General features: G+C 43.3%; 1 long non-coding RNA gene across 1 annotated transcript; it reads left to right on the forward strand.

Annotated features, from left to right (window-relative positions):
- The first annotated feature begins 203 nt into the window (after positions 1 to 203).
- LOC117867792 lies at positions 204 to 3,723 on the forward strand. Its single transcript, XR_004643505.1, has 3 exons — positions 204 to 471; positions 1,365 to 1,491; positions 3,576 to 3,723. It is a non-coding gene; the product is annotated as an uncharacterized LOC117867792 (long non-coding RNA).
- The last annotated feature ends 5,748 nt before the right edge of the window (positions 3,724 to 9,471 follow it).

Here is a 9,471-nt window from a genome sequence, read left to right on the forward strand (position 1 = left end):
GTTTATACATACATACAAATGAATGTATGTTCACACTTGCACAAACACACACACACACTTATTTGTATTATGGTAACATCTAGAAACCAAAAGAATGGGTCCCATTGTGCGAGGTGCTATACAATACACAGTCCGAGAGTCCCTCGGAGAGCGTACAATTTAAACAGACACGAGAGACAACGTGCAGAAGGAAGGGTTGCACTAACCTTTGAGGACAATAGTATATGGGGATGTAGATGGAGGATGTCTCTCCCCCTCCTCTTTGCGAACTAGCAGAGAGAGTGAGAGTTCGGACCCTGCTGGAATCAGCGCTCCTGTGGGTATCTGCTTATTTCCATGGGAACTGGCTCTATTAATTTCTCTTTGGATGCATTGTGTGAAATGGTCCAATTCTAAATATCAATTAAATCCCCGACACCCTGAGGAATCATGCTGAAGTGAGACCCTCGTGGGAGCCCATTCCAGGCTCAGGTATGCTGCTGCTCCCTCTTACAATTTTCTTTCCTTTTGATGTGTATCACACTTCCTAGTTTCTAAGTCAGCTTGGGACACATCTTACCAACCGGTTCCTCATTCACGTTCTGTTGTTCTGTGCTTTCTGTTCAAACTGCAAGTAGCTTTTCCCAGGGGCTGAATGGTTCTCTTAAGAGTGCCCTATTTCTGTCAGAAACACCTTAATTGCTGATATCTATAAAAGTCTCATTTCTGTAAATTAAAACCGGCTCTCAGCTGTTTCTGAGATGCTAATTTCTTTTCAGCAAATAATTGTTCTATCGATATTAATCCTGTCTAAATCCAGATCTATCTTTATTTCCTTGACAGGCCAGGCTGGGATGTGGGCTATCAATCTGCTTAGGCTAGAAAGGGAAGATCCAAACTCAAGTATTTTCTTTCCCTCAAATACTTGAATCTAAAACATACAAATATTTTAAATATTGAGTATGCCAGGATAATTCAGGAGTCACTTCGCTAAAGTCAATAGATTTCCCTCACTACAAACCAAGAGTGAGAGTAGAGAACCCCCATTACTTACCGACTTGACAAAGCTTTGCTTTGACACTGCAACACCATTGCAATGCTATTTTTCATTGGCCTCCTGTCAGTCATGCAGATACACAGCTCACAGGGTGTATTCTATCAAATGGAGACCATCAAATGAGAATTGTACTGATCTTTGGGGTAGCACCTGGGGAAGTCAATATCCGTCCTGGGTGCTGAGAACCGGGCCCAGAATTCTCAGTGTGCACCTCATCGTCCAGGAAAATAGCTGTCATCCGCGGAATCTTGGATCAGAGTCTGATTTCGATACTTGGGCATGAAAGACACTGCCTTGTTTCTGAGAGATCATTTTTTGGTTATTGCAGAAGAATACTACAGACAAGACAATAAACAAGCAGCGAATAGCTACAGCGGGGAAAACAACTCCCTTCGCCTTTCAGACCTAACCGAAATCAATGAAGATAAAGTAAAAGAAATGAAAACACTGTACAGGTAAATATAACGTGAACATGCCTGAGGTATTGTGGAGAATAGGAAATATTGGAGGGCTTGATCCCATGTGTCTCAGGGTCAAATTCTCTGCTGGTGACGCCAGTGGAGCTGCACCAATTTATACTGGCAGGGGATTTGCAATAGTGCTGTAAGTATTAAGTATATATTATAAGTAAAACAATTAGAGATGGGCCCAATCCACACATTTCAGGACTTTAGGAGGGCCACATCTGGATCAGGACATACATTTTGCAGCTGGCTTTATTGATACTTGGAATGAGTTAAACCAACACCCCATACATTTATGCAGTTTAGAAACTAGATCAGGTTCTGAATTTTGCAGCTGGATGATGGTTTAAAGAGAGCCAACCAGCCAACGAGGTACCAAAGTGTGCAAAAGCATTCACCCCGCTTCCCCTGGCCAACATTTTGACTTTTTTCCTAATCATCTAGATGGAGAAACAAGGGAGTACGTACAGTATGGGGCAGAACTGTTTAAGTGAATCTTGTGAAAGCACATTCCTATGCTAAAGTGGGATTTAAATAGGGCTTAAATTCTCATAGAGTATTTCCCAGAGCCCCCCATGATTCCCCACCTCAGTTGCTATAAAAGCTCTAGGGGGTTTGAAAATATTTACTGGAACTCTGCTTCGCACAGCTGTGGCTGAATTTAAGCTTTGGATTTAAGTGATGCGTACACCTTGTGCCAGCCTTGTGTATGTGGCTGAATATTGCCCTAGGAGAGTAAATAATTCACTCTGATGTCTCAGGCCCACCAGTAAGCAAAGTGCAGAAATGATTATTAGAAATATATGGCAAAGCATGCTCTAGGACTCAAAGAGTCCTTTCTCTTTCTCTGAATCCAGCTCACCATAAAATATATAGCTTCTGATAGAGATTTCCCTTATTATAAAACTTTTCTTTTCCTCTTGAGCTAGCAAGTAATTAAAAAAAAATTGGACCCTTTCTTATTATTTTATTTGGTTTCGTTCAACATTTTTTCTTTCCCTAAATTCTGAGAGCCGCTCCTTGGTTTGTAATGCTAATCCCTTTCCACTGGAAACAACTGCATATTCTCAGCTGTCACTCACTCACTCAATCCTCAGAGCTCTCAGCCATCTCTTCTCTGCTGTACCCCACTGGAGTGACAGGACTCTCTATAATTCAAGGGCTGATGGGATTAATTGCAGTTTTGAGAGCTGGCAGATATCCCATGTTAAGGGACATCCTTGCTCAGTACCTGTTGCTAGGTGAGATTTTTCCTCCACTTGCCCAGCTAATAAGATGGTTGACGTGCTAAAAAGTTTGGCCAATGGGTTTGCAGCAGTTGGCCTCTCCTGACAGCAGTATAGAGATTGCTCAGGCTCAGCAGATACTGGTCTCTTCTTGTTATTGACTGACAGGAGCCTATCAGGCCAGTGCTGTTGTTCTCTGCCTTCCTCGGTTCAGGCTGGTCAGGCAAAGTCTTATAAATCATCAGTGAATAACAGGGATTATTCTTCCTATGGTGGGATGAAACTGAGCCCAATGCAGAGGGCTCACGCAAGACTAGTCCCGCTCTTGTGTGGGGCATAGTGGTGAATGAGCGCTTTGTAGGAGCTCTCTGTACCGGGCTGGATTTCTGTCGTGACGTAGAGATGTTTGAGACTTGAGTAATGGCTTTAATTCAGACATGCATGGTCATATGGCACGTTAGGGAGGACAGCTCATCGAGCGTTATAAAAGGCAAGACACAGAAGAGTTGAACTGGAGTGGCAGGTCGGTTAGTGGTTAGAATCCAGCAGTCCCTCCCAGTCCCCTTTCTATGCCCAATTCACCACTGACTTACTGTGGGACTGTGACCAAGTCACTTTATTATTACCCACATTTTTCCAATGGTTGATGTGAGGCTCAGCAAGGTTAGAGGGTTGAGGGCAGGCAGAGTTAATTGATGCTTATAAAGTGGTTTGAGATGCTCAGCTGAAAGGTGGTACAAAGCACCTTCTTGGCCTTTTCCAATCATGCCTGCATTTTTCAGCCCATCAATGGGTGTTTTGCCTAAAAGACTGCATTATGTATTGTTTTTCCTTGTTTAAATTATACAGTAATCCGGGGGACACCAATTCACTTCTAACAGAAGCAAACATAGCTCTTCTGAAGTTAACAGAGTGCTGAACTTGGCCGGTGGCCTTTAAACAGCAGCCAAAGAGATCTCAGAGAGCAGAGAAAAGTGCAGAGAAGAATAAATCTTAAAGGAAATAAGGAAGGTATGAGAAGACCTTTAAACATTTCCATTTCCTAGAATTTATGTCCTTCTGTTCAAACTGGCAATCATCTCGTAAGCAGCAGAAGTCGTTACAACATCTGCCTTGTCTAACTGATGCTTTTTTACATGGTAATGCCTAGCTTTGTGCTGCTTTACAAGTCTCTTGAGAGTTTAACAAGCAGGTTGAAGGCTCTTGTGTCAGCTCGCACTTTGGCACACTGCACATGTTGACCTGCTGTAGCTCATTCAGGAAACTGCATCCTTGATGGATCGCCCCGTGGAAAGCAGGCATTCTAGAAGCCACTCATATTCCTAGGTAGAAGGTTCTCATCGTGGCCAGTGAGATCTTCCTTCTCCGTCCTGACCTTTGATGAGTTGTTCTTTTTTTTAGCATTCTGGGATCCTATAAACCACTACACTGCTTTCGGAGCTTGGCTGTTGTCATTAGGTTAGCTGCGGGCTTCCTGTCCTTTGAGAACAGGGAACAGGGAACTGCTGTGTGGAACGGAAAAATGGTAACTTATAAGGTTCTGTTTATCCTCATCAAGGATAAATATAAGAAGTGGCTGGAATGGAATAATGGAAGCAATATTTAAGGACTGAAATGTTTTAATACTGGGGCTTGGCATCTGCAGGGTTGAGGATTTTCATGGTTACATGTGATGGACATAAGAATATAAGAACGGCCGTACCGGGTCAGACCCAAAGGTCCATCTAGCTCAGTATCCTATCTACTGACAGTGGCCAATGCCAGGTGCCCCAGAGGGAGTGGACCAACAGGCAATGATCAAGTGATCTCTCTCCTGCCATCCATCTCCATCCTCTGACAAACAGAGGCTAGGGACACCATTCCTTACCCATCCTGGCTAATAGCCATTAATGGACTTAACCACCATGAATTTATCCAGTTCTCTTTTAAACGCTTTTATAGTCCTAGCCTTCACAACCTCCTCAGGTAAGGAGTTCCACAAGTTGACTGTGCGCTGCGTGAAGAAGAACTTCCTTGTATTTGTTTTAAAGCTGCTGCCTATTAATTTCATTTGGTGACCCCTAGTTCTTGTATTATGGGAATAAGTAAATAACTTTTCCTTATCCACTTTCTCCACATCACTCATGATTTTATAGACCTCTATCATATCCCCCCTTAGTCTCCTCTTTTCCAAGCTGAAGAGTCCTAGCCTCTTTAATCTCTCCTCATATGGGACCCGTTCCAAACCCCTAATCATTTTAGTTGCCCTTTTCTGAACCTTTTCTAGTGCCAGTATATCTTTTTTTAGATGAGGAGACCACATCTGTACTCAGTATTCGAGATGTGGGCGTACCATCGATTTATATAAGGGCAATAATATATTCTCAGTCTTATTCTCTATCCCCTTTTTAATGATCCCTAACATCCTGTTTGCTTTTTTGACCGCCTCTGCACACTGCACGGACATCTTCAGAGAACTATCCACGATGACTCCAAGATCTTTTTCCTGACTTGTTGTAGCTAAATTAGCCCCCATCGTATTGTATGTATAGTTGGGGATATTTTTTCCAATGTGCATAACTTTACATTTATCCACATTAAATTTCATTTGCCATTTTGTTGCCCAATCACTTAGTTTTGTGAGATCTTTTTGAAGTTCATCACAGTCTGCTTTGGTCTTAACTGCTCAAGATAAGTATCATCTGCAAACTTTGCCACCTCACTGTTTACCCCTTTCTCCAGATCATTTATAAATACATTGAATAGGATTGGTCCAAGGACTGACCCTTGGGGAACACCACTAGTTACCCCTCTCCATTCTGAGAATTTACCATTAATTCCTACCCTTTGTTCCCTGTCTTTTAACCAGTTCTCAATCCATGAAAGGACCTTCCCTTTTATCCCTTGACAACTTACTTTACTTAAGAGCCTTTGGTGAGGGACCTTGTTAAAGGCTTTCTGGAAATCTAAGTACACTATGTCCACTGGATCCCCCTTGTCCACATGTTTGTTGACCCCTTCAAAGAACTCTAATAGATTAGTAAGACACGATTTCCCTTTACAGAAACCATGTTGACTATTGCTCAACAGTTTATGTTTTTCTATGTGTCTGACAATTTTATTCTTAACTATTGTTTCGACTTATTTGCCCGGTACCGATGTTAGACTTACCGGTCAGTAATTGCCAGGATCACCTCTAGAGCCCTTTTTAAATATTGGCGTTACATTAGCTAACTTCCAGTCATTGGGTACAGAAGCCGATTTAAAGGACAGGTTATAAACCTTAGTTAACAGTTCCGCAACTTTACCTTTGAGTTCTTTCAGAACTCTTGGGTGAATGCCATCTGGTCCCGGTGACTTGTTAATGTAAAGTTTATCAATTAATTCCAAAACCTCCTCTAGTGACACTTCAATCTGTGCCAATTCTTCAGATTTGTCACCTACAAAAGCCGGCTCAGGTTTGGGAATCTCCCTAACATCCTCAGCCGTGAAGACTGAAGCAAAGAATCCATTTAGTTTCTCCGCAATGACTTTATCGTCTTTAAGCGCTCCTTTTGTATCTCGATCATCAAGGGGCCCCACTGGTTGTTTAGCAGGCTTCCTGCTTCTGATGTACTTAAAAAACATTTTGTTATTACCTTTGGAGTTTTTGGCTAGCCGTTCTTCAAACTCCTCTTTGGCTTTTCTTATTACATTCTTGCACTTAATTTGGCAGCGTTTATGCTCCTTTCTATTTGCCTCACTAGGATTTGACTTCCACTTTTTAAAGGAAGTCTTTTTATCTCTCACTGCTTCTTTTACATGGTTGTTAAGCCACGGTGGCTCTTTTTTAGTTCTTTTACTGTGTTTCTTAATTTGGGGTATACATTGAAGTTGGGCCTCTATTATGGTGTCTTTAAAAAGCGCCCTTGCAGCTTGCAGGGATTTAGTCACTGCACTTTTTAACTTCTGTTTAACTAACCCCCTCATTTTTGCATAGTTCCCCCTTTTAAAATTAAATGTCACAGTGTTGGGCTGTTGAGATGTTCTTCCCACTACAGGGATGTTGAATGCTATTGTATTATGGTCACTATTTCCAAGCGGTCCTGCTATAGTTACCTCTTGGACCAGCTTCTGCGCTCCACTCGGGACTAAATCTAGAGTTGCCTCTCCCCTTGTGGGTTCCCATACCAGCTGCTCCATGAAGCAGTCATTTAAAGTATCGAGAAATTTTATCTCTGCATTTCATCCTGAAGTGAAATGTTCCCAGTCAATATGGGGATAATTGAAATCCCCACTATTATTGGGTTCTTAATTTTGATAGCCTCTCTAGTCTTCCTTAGCATTTCATCATCGCTATCACTGTCCTGGTCAGGTGGTCGATAATCGATCCCTAATGTTATATTCTTATTAGAGCATGAAATTTTTATCCATAGAGATTCTATGGAACATGTGGATTCACTTAAGATTTTTACTTCATTTGATTCTACATTTTCTTTCACATATAGTGCCACTCCCCCCCCTGCACGACCTGTTCTGTCCTTCCGATATATTTTGTACCCCAGAATGATTGTGTCCCATTGATGGCTCTCGGTCCACCAGGTTTCTGTGATGCCTATTATATCAATATCCTCCTTTATCACGAGGCACTCTAGTTCACCCATCTTATTATTTAGACTTCTAGCATTTGTGTACAAGCACTTAAAAAACTTGTCACTGTTTATTTGTCTGCCCTTTTCTGATGTGTTAGATTCTTTTTTATGTGAACGTTTATCATCTGATCTGGCCCTTACATTATCCTCCTCCATCCTCTGCTCCTGACTATAACCTGGAGATTCTCTATCATTAGACTCTCCCCTAAGAGAAGTCTCTGTCCGAGCCACATGCTCCTCTGCAGCAGTCGGCTTTCCCCCATCTCCTAGTTTAAAAACTGCTCTACAACCTTTTTAATGTTTAGTGCCAGCAGTCTGGTTCCACTTTGGTTTAGGTGGAGCCCATCCTTCCTGTATAGGCTCCCCCCATCCCAAAAGTTTCCCCAGTTCCTAATGAATGTAATCCCCTCCTCTCTACACCATCGTCTCATCCACGCATTGAGACTCTGAAGCTCTGCCTGCCTACCTGGCCCTGCGCGTGGAACTGGGAGCATTTCTGAGAATGCCACCAGAGAGGTCCTGGATTTCAGTCTCTTCCCTAGCAGCCTAAATTTGCCCTCCAGGATGTCTCTCCTACCCTTCCCTATGTCATTGGTACCTACATGTACCACGACCACCGGCTCTTCCCCAGCACTACACATAAGTCTGTCTAGATGCCTCGAGAGATCCGCAACCTTTGCACCAGGCAGGCAAGTCACCATGCGGTTCTCCCGGTCATCACAAATCCAGCTATCTACGTTTCTAATGATTGAATCTCCCATTACTAACACCTGCCTTTTCCTAGCAACTGGAGTTCCTTCCCCCAGAGAGGCAACCTCAGTGCGAGAGGTAACCCCAGCACCATCTGAATGCATCCCCGTGAATTTTGGTTTTGGTCTGGTTTCCCCAGAGCTCTATGGCTATGAACCATCCCAAGCTGGGTAGTCCGTTTATTAGGGCTATCTGAGAAGCCCTAACAGCCCAAGTATTACAGACTTGGCTGAAGGCTTCTTATTATTGTCAGTGATTCTCCTCCTTTAACACTGGCCACTTCTGTTTAGTTAGCGTCTCTTTTTCTGGAAAACCAACAGGTGGTTTTGAAGATAACGATTTGTGCTCTGTTGTGGCCAGTTCCTTCCATGATTGACTGGGGGGAAAATCAGTGCTGTTTATATAAATGTATGCAGGGCTCAATTTTCAAATGTAGACATGTAAATTAGGAGATTCGTGTCCGCCTCTGTGTGCTCAAATCAGTATTTAGGCAGTTAAAGTGGCCATAAGGATACTGAGATGCAGGGCAGAGTTCTCAGCTGCAGAACCTATCGATAAAATGGAGATAATAATGCTTCCTTTTTCTGCCCTTTCCATTTCAACTGGAAGTTGTTTAGAGCAGGGACAGTCTTTTACTATGTGTATGGACAGCACCCAGCACAGTATCACGGTCTCAGTTACAGACTGAGTAACATAGCCAAAAATCACCACACCTGCATTAGGAAGAATTACTCCAAGCCTTCCTCTTTTCCAGTCACATAAACCACCAGGTTTGTCTCCAGCTTCCTTTTAGTCCATAGAGAGATAACGGGGTAAAAGCTCAAGTGCTTATATTGGTACAGTCACGTTCGCTAGATTTGTTTTGGACAGAAGCCGAGACATGTGCTGGAAGTGTGCAAGGTTAAACAGATAAGGGGATGCCCCAACATTTCATCCATTACTTACAATTGAGGATACAGGTGGGAGCTTTTGATACTACACAGGTTTCTCCCCCTCTCCCTTCACCCCCAGTTTATTCCTACCGATGGCAGATAACCTCCCGCACTAATCAGCTGTTTTGAGACGCGAGGAAGGCACTACACCTGTAGTGCTGCCACTCTCCCTCCCCGTCCCCAACGATTTAACACGAGGATGCAGCTTCCAATGCCAGTCAGGCCTCTATAGCATCCCACGTGATGGAGGCATCCCAGAAGGTACACCACAGCAGTGTATCTGCCTTCCCCTGGCCACCCCGAGGGGGCAGCTTCAGCCAGCTCCACACCCGCTGGCAGAGGAAGGATTCTGGGCAGTTTTATGCCTACTTAGAGAATGCTCTGCTGCAGGAGCCCAGCCTCTGATGGGTGTGGTGTGAACCCAGCCTACCCTGTTTGATATCTCATGGGATT

Source organism: Trachemys scripta, chromosome 19 (genome assembly GCF_013100865.1).
Source record: "Trachemys scripta elegans isolate TJP31775 chromosome 19, CAS_Tse_1.0, whole genome shotgun sequence".
Classification (NCBI taxonomy): Eukaryota; Metazoa; Chordata; order Testudines; family Emydidae; genus Trachemys; species Trachemys scripta.